We start from the raw sequence: 13,019 nt of genomic DNA, 5'->3' as shown, positions 1-13,019 counted from the left end.
CGATGTGTTTCTTTGCTTTTGTTATTAATTGGCTTATATAATTGGCTGCTCCCATGTTAGGGGCATAGATATTTACAATTGTTAGATCTTCTTGTTGGATAGATCCTTTAAGTATGATATAGTGTCCTTCCTCATCTCTTATTACAGTCTTTGGTTTAAAATCTAATTTGTCTGATATAAGGATTGCCACCCCAGCTTTCTTTTGGTGTCCATTAGCATGGTAAATGGTTTTCCACCCCCTCACTTTCAATCTGGGGGTGTCTTTGGGTTGAAAATGAGTCTCTTGCAGACAGCATATCGATGGGTCTTGTTTTTTAATCCAGTCTGATAGCCTGTGTCTTTTGATTGGGGCATTGAGCCCATTTACATTCAGGGTAACTATTGAAAGATAGGAATTTAGTGCCATTGTATTGCCTGTAAGGTGACTGTTACCGTATATTGTCTGTGTTCCTTTCTGCTCTATGTTGCTTTTAGGCTCTCTCTTTGCTTAGAGGACCCCTTTCAAGATTTCCTGTAGGGCTGGTTTTGTGTTTGCAAATTCCTTTAGTTTTTGTTTGTCCTGGAAGCTTTTTATATCTCCTTCAATTTTCAATGACAGCCTAGCTGGATAGAGTATTCTTGGCTGCATATTTTTCTCATTTAGTGCTCTGAATAGATCCTGCCAGTCCTTTCTGGCCTGCCAGGTCTCTGTGGATAGGTCTGTTGCCAATCTAATGTTTCTACCCTTGTAGGTTACATATCTCTTCTCACGAGCTGCTTTCAGGATTTTCTCTTTGTCTATGAGACTCGTAAGTTTTAGTATTAGATGTCGGGGTGTTGACCTATTTTTATTGATTTTGAGAGGGGTTCTCTGTGCTTCCTGGATTTTCATGCCTGTTTCCTTCCCCAAATTAGGCAAGTTCTCTGCTATAATTTGTTCCATTATACCTTCTGCCCCTCTCTCTCTTTCTTCTTCTTCTGGGAACCCAATTATTCTAATGTTGTTTCGTCTTATGGTATTGCTTATCTCTCGAATTCTGCCCTCGTGATCCAGTAGTTGTTTATCTCTCTTTTTCTCAGCTTCTTTATTTTCCATTATTTCATCTTCTATATTACTGATTCTTTCTTCTGCCTCATTTATTCTAGCAGTCAGCGCCCCCATTTTTGATTGCACCTCATTAATAGCCTTTTTGATTTCTACTTGGTTGGATTTTAGTTCTTTTACTTCTCCAGAAAGGGTTTCTCTAATAACTTCCATATTTTTTTCAAGCCCAGCTAGTATCTTTAAATTGATGATTCTGAACTCTAGATCTGACATTGTACTAATGTCCATATTGAGTAGGTCCCTGGCAGTCAGTACTACCTCTTGTTCTTTTTGTTGAGGTGATTTTTTCCGTCTTGTCATTTTGTGCAGAGGAGAATAGATTAATGAGAGAACAAAATGCTAGCAGAGTAACAACGTCCCCAGAAAATATACTCTAAACAAATCAGAAAAAAACCTGAAGCAGTGGGAAAAGAAAGGGAAAGAGAGAAAAAAGAAAAAGAAAAAAAAGAAAAAGATAAAGATAAAAGCAAAAACAAACAAAACAAAACAACAACAACAAAAAAACCAGAATGTGATCCAATATGATCGGGCTGGTATATAGATCAGTGCCACACACTAGATTTGGGGTGTATTTTGGTCTTTTAGAAGAAAGTGCCTCCCAAAATTTTAAAGAAAGAAAAACTTATATATGTACAAAAATAAGGGTTGATATGATGAAGGGATGGAATATGACTGTAAAGATGGAAACCATAAAAAATTTTATACACGGAATTGATAAAAAGTTGTTTGAAAAAAGAAAGAAGAGGATTTAAAAAAAGAAAAAAAAAGGGAGAGGATGTGATCAGGCAGGGGAATAGAAAACACCATATACTAGAGATTTAGGGTATATTTTGATCTGTTAGAAGAAAATATCTCAACATTTTAAAGAGAGAACAACTTATATATATAAGCCAAAAATACGGGTAACTACTATGAAGGGATAGAATATGACTCTAAAAATGAAAAATAAAAATGTTTTTTTTTTTTAAAGGGATTGATAAGATGTTGGTTGAAAAAGGGAAAAAGAAAAATTCAAGAAGAAAAAAAAAGAAAAAAAGACAGTTAAAAAAAAATTAACTTTGAAAGAGTACAGAATCATGGTAAAAAAGCCATGAATTCTACGTGCAGTATTCCCCTAGCGCTGGAGTTCTGCCGTTCTCATTGATGGGTAAACTTGGTCTTGGCTGGCTGTTCTCGCTGATCTTCTGGGGAGGGGCCTGTTGCCGTGGTTTCCAAATGTCTTTGCCGGAGGCAGAATTGCCCCGCCCTTCCCCCCTCCCAGCTAAGTAATCTGCTCGGGTTTGCTCTCTGGGGCTTTTGTTCCCTGCGAGCTTTCCGTACAGCTTTGGAGGCGGAGAGTGAAAATGGCGGCCTCCGAATCTCCGCCGCGGAGGAGCCGAGAACTCGGGGCCCCGCTTCTCAGTGAGCCCCCAGAGAAAAGCCGTCAGTCACTCCCGTCTCCCCGGTCTCCAGCCGCACTCCGTGCTCACCCGGCCTGTGACCGCGCGTTTCTATCTCTGGCACCCGACCCCGGGTGTAGTCTCCAAACCCAGCAGATCCCTGCGGCGCACTCCCGCGCGGCTCCTCCCAGGGGAGGAAGGTGAGTCTCCCCGGATCTGCCACTTGTTGGGTCCCTGCTGGAGGAGCACTGGCCCGACTGTGCCGCGGATCACAGTTTATGGCAACCCCGAGCTGAGAGCCCGCGCCTGGGCTCCACCTCTGCAGCCGGCTTCCCTGCTCCAATACCTGGGAGCTCTGCCACACTCAGGCACCCCCGGTCTTTCTGTGACCCGTGGGTCCTGAGACCACACTGTCCCAGAGGGTTCCACCCCCCGCTTAGCCACCAGAGTGACGTCCCTCAGCGGAGCAGACTTTTAAAAGTTCCGATTTTGTGCTCCGCGACTCTATCACTTGCCAGAAGCGGCCGCCGGAGGCCTCTCCCCCGCCGTCTATCCTCCCGAATATTGCCTCGGATTCACTTCTCCGCACGTCCTACCTTCCAGAAAGTGGTCGCTTTTCTGATGAGAGAGTTGTTGCTCTTCTTTTCTTCGATCTCCTGTTGAGTTTGTAGGTATTCAGAATGGTTTGATCCCTATCCAGCTGAATTCCTGAGACCAGACGAAATCCAGGTCTCCTACTCCTCCGCCATCTTGCTCCGCCCTCTACATTCAAATTATTGATAGATATGTATTTATTGCCATTTTATTATTTGTTTTGTCATTGATTTTTGAGACTTTTCCTGTTCCTTTCTCTCTCTCTCTTTTTTTTTTTTGTCGCTTTTGTCTTTCTTTTCCACTTAAAGAGTCCCCTTTATGATTTCTTGCATGGCTAGTTTTGCTGTCAAGAACTCTTTTATTTCTTGTTTGTCTGGGAAACTCTTTATCTCTCATTCTATTCTGAAAGGGAGTCTTCCTGGATAGAGTATTCCTGGCTGCAGATTTTTTCCCATTCAGCATGTTGAATATATCATGCCACTTCCTTTTGGTTTGCCAAGTTTCTGTTGAGATATCTGTGACTAGCCTTATGGGTATTCCCTTGTACATTAAGGTCTTCTTTTGTCTTGCTGCTTTTAAGAGTTTTGTTTTGTTTTTTACTATATTTTACAAGTTTAATTACAATTTTTCTGGTTTTGACTTGCTTTTGTTAAGTTTGATGGCAGTTCTCTGTGACTCCCAGTTCTGGATGTCTGTTTCCTTCCCCAGAGTAGGGAAGTTTTCCTCAAAGTAATTTTCTGCCCCCTTTTCTCTCTCTTCTTCTTCTAGGAGTCTTATAATATGAAGTTATTACATTTCATGGATTCACTGAGTTCCCTGAGTCTATTCTCATATCCCATAATTATTTCTCTCTTTTGGTCATGTTCATTATTTTCCATTATTTTATATTCTATATCACTTACTCATTCTTCTGCTTCTTCCATCCTGTGGTTATTGCACCAAGCATGTTTGGAATCTCAGTTATTGCATTTTTCATTTCTGAGTGATTGTTTTTTAACTCTTGTATCTCTGCAGTAAGGGCCTCACTGATGTCTTCCATTCTCTTCAGTATCCTTATAATTGTTGCTTTAAATTCGCCATAGACATGTTACTTATATCTGTTTTGCTTAGCTCTCTGGCTATGACCTTATCTTGTTCTTTAATTTGGTATCAATTCCTCTATCTTGGCATTTTGTCTAAGTTTCTGTCTTCTTCTTTGTGTTAGTAAAGACTGTTATGTTTCTTGCTTGTGAGAGTAATGGCTTTATGGAGAAGAGGTCATATAGTTTCCATGGCCTAGCATTCAAGGTGTGTCTCTGGTGTGTGCCACATGCACTCTGCTGTTGTGTTTTGGCTGCTCTATACCTTAGCCTAGTCGTCTGCAGATGCTTTCCTTGTGTGCAGTGGGCAGTGTTTTTTCCTTGGCAGAATGTGGCCAGTTTTAACTTGTCTGCTTGTTAAATGAGACCTGCTACTACTTCCACTAGAACTGAAGACTTGTGGCGCTCTCTAGTCTGGATACATGGTGTGTGAAGAGATTTCTGCTGTTCTTCTGGGTAAGGGGACTGTCGTACTGTAACTCAGGCAATCTTGATCAAGAAGGGCAATACAACCACAGCGCAGGGGTATGGGACGTGGTTGGTGTAAGCAAGGTAGGCAGCCAGTGTGCTGCTTACCACAGGTGACTCTGACTTTATGTTGAGGGGCAAGGAGGGGACATGATTCCAGCCAGCTCTTTTGTTTCCAGAGAGCAGTCTCCACCCATGCTGCCTCTCAAGGAAGCACTCTGAGAACAGCAAATAATCTTTCCTGCGTGTGTCCCAGGCATTTTTCTGATCAGTTTTTCCACACGTTCTGCCTCCAGGGTGTTTGTCTGCCTTCTTTCCAGGAGCAGAGCAGTGCCCTCTGGGCTCTATCCTACCCAAACCTGCTGACTTTTAAAATTCTAGGGTTTAGGGATGTGGTGTGGAAAGGGGCATGTGCTGGTCTCTTAGGGTAGGGGCCTGCTGCACTGAACCTGAATCTAGCTTGACAAATAAGGACAGTCACACCAGAATGCAGAGGTATAGGATGTGGTATAAGCAAGTTAGGCAGCCAGTTTTAGGTCTGAGCTGCTTTTCACAAGTGACTCTGCATTTATGCTGAGCGATGTCGGTGGGAAATGGCACCAGTGTGTCATTGTTCCTGAGAGGCATCTCTGTGAAAGCTACTTCTCTGGGACTAGCACCAAGAAGAGCCAATTATCTCCCTTCTTTGTGCCCCAGGAATTCTTCAGTGTCCAAGCTATTTTTCTCAGGGTTGTTTGCTTGCCTTTTCTCCCAGAATCCAACAGCACCCTCCGGACCCTATTCCAGCCAAGTCCAGACATTTAAAACTCCAGTCTTTAAGTCCTGCTGGCTGTAAGATCTCATGAAAATCAGAGCCTCTTTTTTTTTTCCCAGCCAGTGGCTTTAGGGATATGTTCTCCTTGTGTGTTCCCCTGTGTGTTCCTCTCTCTTTTGACTTTCTCCATGACCATGGATCCCTCTCCTCTGCAGCACCTGCAATCTGTTTCTCCCTCAAACCACATCTCTGTACTTCCTATCTTCTTCATGTCACATCTTCTCACCATTTATTTGTGAAGTTTGTTTTGTGAGACTTCAGGTTTATTTCTGGGGTATTTAGAATGATTTGGTATTTATCTAGTTCTGTTTGAGAGATTAGAGAAGCCTAGGGTTCTCCTACTAAGCTGCATCTTAGCTCTGTAAACTGAATCTAGTAATCTGATATTTTTTTATAATACTGAGTCTTTTTTTCATGAACATATTATATCCTTCCATTTATTTATGCCTTTTTATTTTCTTTCAGTAATGTTTTGTAAATTTCTGTGTATAAGTCTCATATATCTTTTGTTAAATTTTTCTTAGTTATTTGAAATTTTGGATTTATAGCAAAAGGTATTGGGTTTAAAACCTAAAAATTTATTTTGAAATTGTTATTTTTATCCAATGAACTTGCTAAATTCAATTAATAATTCTTTTTAAAATTTTTAAAATTTAATTTAGAGAGAGAGAGAGAGAACGGGGTGGGGGCAACGGGAGAAGGAGAGAGAGTCTCAAGGAGACTCTGCGCTGGGCATGGAACTCCACGTAGGGCTTAATCTCCAGGATCATGACCTGAGCCGAAGGCAGTCGCTCAACCAACTGAGCCACCCAGGTGCCCGAAATTTATCCATTTCTTATCTATTGTCCAATATATAATTTTTATTATATTCTTTTATAATCTTTTGTATTTCTGTAGTTTCTGTTGTCATTTCTTATCTTGCAGTTCTGATTTTATTTGAGTTTGTTTTCTCTCTCTTTTGTTCTTGAGTCTGAGTAAAGGTTTATCAAAATTGTTGATCTTTTCAAAGAACCAGGTCCTGGTTTTATTGATCTGTTCTATTGTCTTCTAGTCTTTATTTGATTTATTTATGCTCTAATGTATATATATATATATATTATCTTTCTATTGGATTTGCCTTTATTTGTTCTTATTTTTCTATCTTATTTGGGTGTAAGCTTAAGTTGTTTATTTCAGATTTTGCTTCTTTAAGTAGGCCTGCATTGCTATGATCTTCTAAGAACACCTTTTGCCACATCCCAAAGATTTTGTAGTATTGTGTTTCTATTTTCATTTGTCTCCATGTATTTATTTATTTCATCTTTGATACATTGTTAGTAGCATGTTATTTAGCTTCCATATATTTGTGTTGTTTCCATATATTTTCTTGTGATTCATTTCTTGTTTCATATCATTGTGGTCAGTAAAGTTATATGATATAATTTCAATCTTTTAAAATTTATTTAGACTTGCTTTTGACATGACTTGTGATCTATTTTGGAGAATATTCCATGTGCACTTGAAAAGAATGTACATTCCACTGTCATTGAATGGAATGTTCTAAATATATATTTTAGGTCCACCTGTCCAATATCTCATTCAAAGCCACTGTTTTCTGCTGATTTGTTATCTTGATGTTCTATCTATTCATGTAAATGGGGTGTTAATGTGCCCCATTTTTATTGTATTACTGTCAATTTTGTCAATTTCTTCCTTCATGTCTATTAATAGATGTTTTATGTATTTTGATGATCCCATGTTGTAAATATTTAAAATTGTTATATCCTCTTGTTGGGTTGTTCCATTATTTAGTGTCTTTGTCTCTCATTACACTTTTTGTTTTAAATTTTATTTTATCTGATATAAGTATTGCTACTCTAGCTTTTTTTTTTTCTTCCATTTGCATGGTAAATGTTTTTTCATCCTTTCATTTTCTTGTTTTAAAAGATTTATTTATTTATTTTAGGGAGAGAATGTGAGTGGGGGAAGGGACAGAGGGAGAGAATCTTCAAGCAGACTCCCTGCTGAGTGCAGAGCCTGACATGGGGCTTGATTCCATGACCCATGAGATCATGACCTGAGCCAAAACTAAGAGTCAGATGTTTAACCGACTGAACCACTCAGGCGCCCCTCCATCCTTTCATTTTCAATCTGCATGTGACTTGAGGTTTGATGTGAGTCTCTTGTAGGTAGTATATATGTAGTTCTTGCTTTTTTCATCCTTTAAGTCACCCTATGTTTTTTGATTGGAGCACTTAGTCCATTTATGTTCAAAGTAATTATCGATAGGTATGTACTTATTACCATTCTATTATTTGTTTTGTGGTTGCTTTTGTATTTCTTCTCTGGTCCTTTCTTTTTCTCATGCTCTGTTCTCTGTGGTATGATGCTTTTCTCTAGTGATATGCTTGGATGTCTTTTCCTTAATTTATTTTGCCTATCTATTATAGGTATTTAATTTGTGGTTATCATTAGATTCATATAACATGGTTTATCATATATAACATCTTATGTATATAACATCTTATGCATATAGCAGTCTATATTAAGTTGATGGTCAGTTAAAATTGAACCCACCTTATGAGCACTAAATTTTTCTCCCCCATTTTTTTATGTATATTGTATCCTATTTTACATCCTTTTATTTTGTGAATGCCTTGCCTAAATTTTATTAATATAATTGATTTTACTGCTTTTTTGATTTAACTACCATACTGGTTTTATAAGTGATTAATCTACTACTTTTGTTATGTTTATATTTACATGTACATTTTTTTCCTTTCATAATTTTCTTACCCCTAATTGTGGCCTTTTCTTTTTACTTAAAAATTACCTTTATGTTTCTTATAAGGCTGGCTCTGTGCTGATGAACTCTTTTAACTTTTTTGTGTGTGAGCAGTTATTTCTACTTCTATTCTGAACGATAAACTTGCTGTGTAGGGTATTCTTGGTTGCAGGTTTTTTCCTATTAGCATCTTTAATTTATCATGTCATTTTCTTTTGGCTTGCAAAGTTTCTTCTGATAAATCAGTTGATGGCCATACATAGCTTGTATGTAACTCCTTTTTTTCCTCTTGCTACTTTTTTTATTTTTAATTTTTTTAAGATCGTAGTTTTTTATTTGTCAGAGAGAGAGAGAACATGAGTAGGGGGGAGGGGCAGAGGGAGAAGCAGACTCCCCGCTGAGCAAGGAACCTGATATGGGACTTGATCCCAGGACCCTGAGATCATGACCTGAGCCTAAGGCAGATGCTTATCTGACTGAGCCACCCAGGCGTAACTCTTGCTGCTTTTAAAATTATCTCTTTATCACTATGTTTTTTCCCATTTTAATTATTATGCATTTTGGTGTGGACCTCCTTGGGTGGATTTTTTTGAGAGCTCTCTGTGCCTCCTGGATCTGGATGTCTGTTTCCTTTCCCAGATTAGGCAAGTTTTCAGCTATTAGTTCTTCAAATAAAGTGTCTGCCCCTTTTCTCTCTCTTGTTTAAAGACTTTATATATTTGAGAGAGGATGAGTGGGGTGGGACAGAGGAAAGGGAGAAGCAGACTCCCTGCAGAGCAAGGAGCCCAATGTGGAGCTCAGTCTCAGGACCCTGAGATCATAACCTGAGCCAAAGGCACACACTTAACCAACTGAGCAACCCAAGCGCCCCCTCCCCTCCCCAGTTTTCTCTCTCTTGTTCTTCTGGGATTCCTATAATGTGAATATTATTCTGCCTGATGATGTCACTGAGTTCCCTTAAACTATTTTCATTTCTTTTATTATTATTATTATTATTTTGCTGTTCTGCTTGGTTATTTTCCATTACTCTCTCTTTCAGGTTGCTGATCCATTCCTTTGCCTCCTCTAGTCCACTACTGATTACTTCTGTATTTTTTATATTAGTTCTTTAGTTCTTCATCTCTAGTTCTTTTTTATATATCCTATCTCTTTGTTTAAGGTCTCACTGAGATCCTTCACTCTCTTCTCTAATCCAGTAAGTATTGTTATGACCATTACTTTGAATTCTTTATCAGGCATATTGCTTATCTCTGTTTCATTTAGCTCTTTTGCTATGGTTTTGTCCTGCTCTTTCATTTGGGACTATTCCTCTGTCTTCTCATTTTGTCTAACTCTCTGTTTTTATGCATTAGAAAATTCAGCTATGTCTCCTGATCCTGAAAGCACTGGCCTTGTGAAGAAGTGATGTTGTGGTGCACTGTAGTGCAATGTCCCCTGTTCACCAGTACCCAGCAATTCAGGGGTGTCTCCTCTGTGGGGTGCATGAAGCTTACTTTTATGCCCAAGCCTCTTTTGGCTTTAGTCCAGTTGGCTGCAATGGCTCACATTGAATGTTGGGAGCAGGATTTTGTCCACGTACTGTTAAGGGACCAGTCTCAGACCACTGTGGGCTTGTAGATGAGTGGTATTCCAAGTTAAATCTGATGCCTGCCCTCAGCCTGTTAAGCATGGTTGCACCAATCTGCAATACAGTCTCTCTTGTAGCCTGAGAGGCTTTCGCTGGTGGGCAGAATCTTCAGTAAAACATGACGCCTGCCCCAGTCTGTCTGTTAGGGCTGCAGTAGCACCAACCTGCAGCATGCTCTCTTTTCCTTGTCTCCTGAAATACTTTTATTGGTGAGTGAGACCAGCAGTCAGACCAGATGCCTGCTCTTATTGATCTGCAGTGGTTGCAGTGACCCCAAATTTCAGGGTTCTCTCCTTGTGCAGCCCACTGAGAGGTTTTTGTTGGGCAGGGCAAACAATCAGATTAGATATCTGCCTACAAGCCATCTTCTGCAGTTGAACTGGTGTATGTGGGTGTCTTTTCCTCTCCTCACTGCAGGAGTCAATTTGAACTGGCACTAGTCCCTACCAGCGCTACTTTCAGGTTGCAACATGGTAGGAATGATTTTAGAGACTCTTGCTAAGTTGGGTGGGTTGGATGTGGTGGATCTGCAGGAGAAGGTACAACGTTAGCAAAGTAGGTGGCAGGGGTTCATGCTGCTTACCACAAGTGTCCGGTTATCTAGCCTGTGTAAAACTGGGGAGACAAATGGTGCTCACTAGCTTTTTTATCGTGGAAAAGTCTCCTAAAGATCCCTGACCCTCTGCACACATTCTGAGATTAGTAAATAAATCTCCACAAATATCCAGGGTGCTTCTCAAACTGCTGTTTCTATGCTATATATTTTTTAAAATTTTATTATGTTATGTTGATCACCATACATTACATCATTAGTTTTTGATATAGTGTTCCATGATTCATTGTTTGCGTATAACACCCAGTGCTCCATTCAGTACATGCCCCCTTTAATACCCATCATCAGGCTAACCCATCCCCCCACCCCCCTCCCCTCTAGAACTCTCAGTTTGTTTCTCAGAGTCCATAGTCTTTCCTGGTTCATCTCCCCCTCCAATTTCTCCCCCTTCATTTTTCCCTTCCTGCTATCTTCTTCTTCTTTTTTTTAGCATATAATATATGATTTGTTTCAGAGGTACAGGTCTGTGATTCAACAGTCTTGCACAATTCACAGCACTCACCATAGCACATACCCTCCCCAATGTCTATCACCCAGCCACCCCATCCCTCCCACCCCCCACCACTCCAGCAACCCTCAGTTTGTTTCCTGAGATTAAGAATTCCTCATATCAGTGAGCTCATATGATACATGTCTTTCTCTGATTGACTTATTTTGCTCAGCATAATACCCTCCAGTTCCATCCACGCCATTGCAAATAGCAAGATTTCATTCCTTCTGATGGTTGCATAATATTCCATTGTATAAATATACCACATCTTCTTTATCCATTCATGTGTCAATGGACATCTTGGCTCTTTCCATAGTTTGGCTATTGTGGACATTGCTGCTATAAACATCAGGGTGTACATACCCCTTCGGATCCCTACATTTGTATCTTTGGGGTAAATACCCAGTAGTGCAATTGCTGGGTCGTAGGGTAGCTCTATTTTCAAGTTTTTGAGGAACCTCCATACTGTTTTCCAGAGTGGCTGCACCAGCTTGCATTCCCACTAACAGTGTAAGAGGGTTCCCCTTTCTCCGCATCCCCACCAACATCTGTCATTTCCTGACTTGTTAATTTTAGCCATTTTGACTGGTGTGAGGTGGTATCTCATTGAGGTTTTGATTTGGATTTCCCTGATGCCGAGCTTAATAGGATTGTTTGTTATGCTTCCCTTTAAAGACAGGGACTCAAATTTTTCTCACCCTCCAGCTCTCCCAGAGCTAAGCCTGCTGATTTTTATAATATCTGAAGTTAAGCCCCACTGATTATACTCACAAAGTTAAGCCCAACTGGTTTTTAACACCAAATGTTATGGAAACTCGTCTTCCCAGCCCAGGTTCCCTGTCTCTGAGGTGCCTGGTGTGGGGTCTCTTCCTCATCCATCTCCATGCTTGTGGTGTCTCTCCATTTTGTGGTTAGACTCACTGGGAATTTGTATGCCTCCTACTCTTTCTGATGTGGCTTCCTCTCTATAATTACTGTGGAAAGTCTTTTCTACAGTATTTGAGTCATTTTCTGGGGTAATTGCAGTGATGTGGCTGTTATATATGGGTGTCCATTGGATGAGGTGAGCTTAGGATGCTCCTACTGCCATCTCCTGAGAAGTCTGTTGCTAATAATTTTTATCATGAATCAGTTTGGGACATTATTTCTTGAAATATGTTTTCTGGCCCTTTCTCTTTCTTTATTTTCTGGGACTCCTATAATGCAAATATTACTTCACTTGATGTCCCTTAAGCCCATTAAGACTACCTCACTTTTTTACATTCCTTTTCCTTTTTGCTTCTTTGATTGTGTGAGTTTCTTTGGCCTGTCTTCTAGTTCACCGATCCTTTCTTTCTTTATTAATTCTGCTGTTGAAATGCTCTAAAATATTTTTCAGTTCACTTATTGTATTCTTCAGCTCTCTAAATACCATTTGGTATTTATCTGTTCTCTTTGTTGAAGTTTTCAATTTATTCAGCCATTCTTCTTCCTAGCTCAGCAAGTGTATTTATGACCATTATTTTGAAGTCTTTATTAGATATATTACTTATCTCCATTTTATTAACATCTTTTCCTGAGGTTTTATCTTGTTCTTTGGCCATATGCATGTCTTTCTTGGGGAAAAATGTCTATTCAGGTCCTCTGCCCAATATTTATGTGGATGATGATGATGAAGATAGCACTGTGTTTTATAATTTCTTTATGTATTTTGGATATTGATTCCTTATTGAATGTATCATTTCTAAATATCATTTCCCATTCACTAGGTTTGCTTTCTTTGTTGTTGATGGTTTCCTTCACTGTGCAAAACCTTTTTATTTTGCTGTAGTTCAAATAGTTAAATTTTACTTTTGTTTACTTGCCTGAGGATATGTATCTAAAAACATATTGCTGTGGCAGATGTCAAATAAATTACTGATTGTGCTTTCTTCTAGGGTTTTTATGGTTTCAGGTTTCACATTTAGTTATTTAATCCATTTTGAATTTATTTTTGTGAATATTGTCGGAAAGTGGCTCAGGTTTATTACTTTACATGTAGCTGTCTAGTTTCCAAAACACCATTTATTGAGGACACTGTCTTTTCCCCATTGAATATTCTTGCCTCCTTTGCCATTCATTAATTGAC

The 13,019-nt window shown here is 39.5% G+C and overlaps 1 long non-coding RNA gene across 1 annotated transcript in view; it reads left to right on the top strand.

The window, feature by feature from the left end:
- The window catches only part of LOC123323396, a 205,481-nt gene that overhangs the window by 52,687 nt on the left and 139,775 nt on the right, over window positions 1–13,019 (top strand). The gene's annotated exons all lie outside the window — the stretch shown is intronic.

This window comes from Neomonachus schauinslandi, chromosome X, assembly GCF_002201575.2.
Source record: "Neomonachus schauinslandi chromosome X, ASM220157v2, whole genome shotgun sequence".
Classification (NCBI taxonomy): Eukaryota; Metazoa; Chordata; class Mammalia; order Carnivora; family Phocidae; genus Neomonachus; species Neomonachus schauinslandi.
This window is presented reverse-complemented; position numbering and strand designations above follow the sequence as displayed.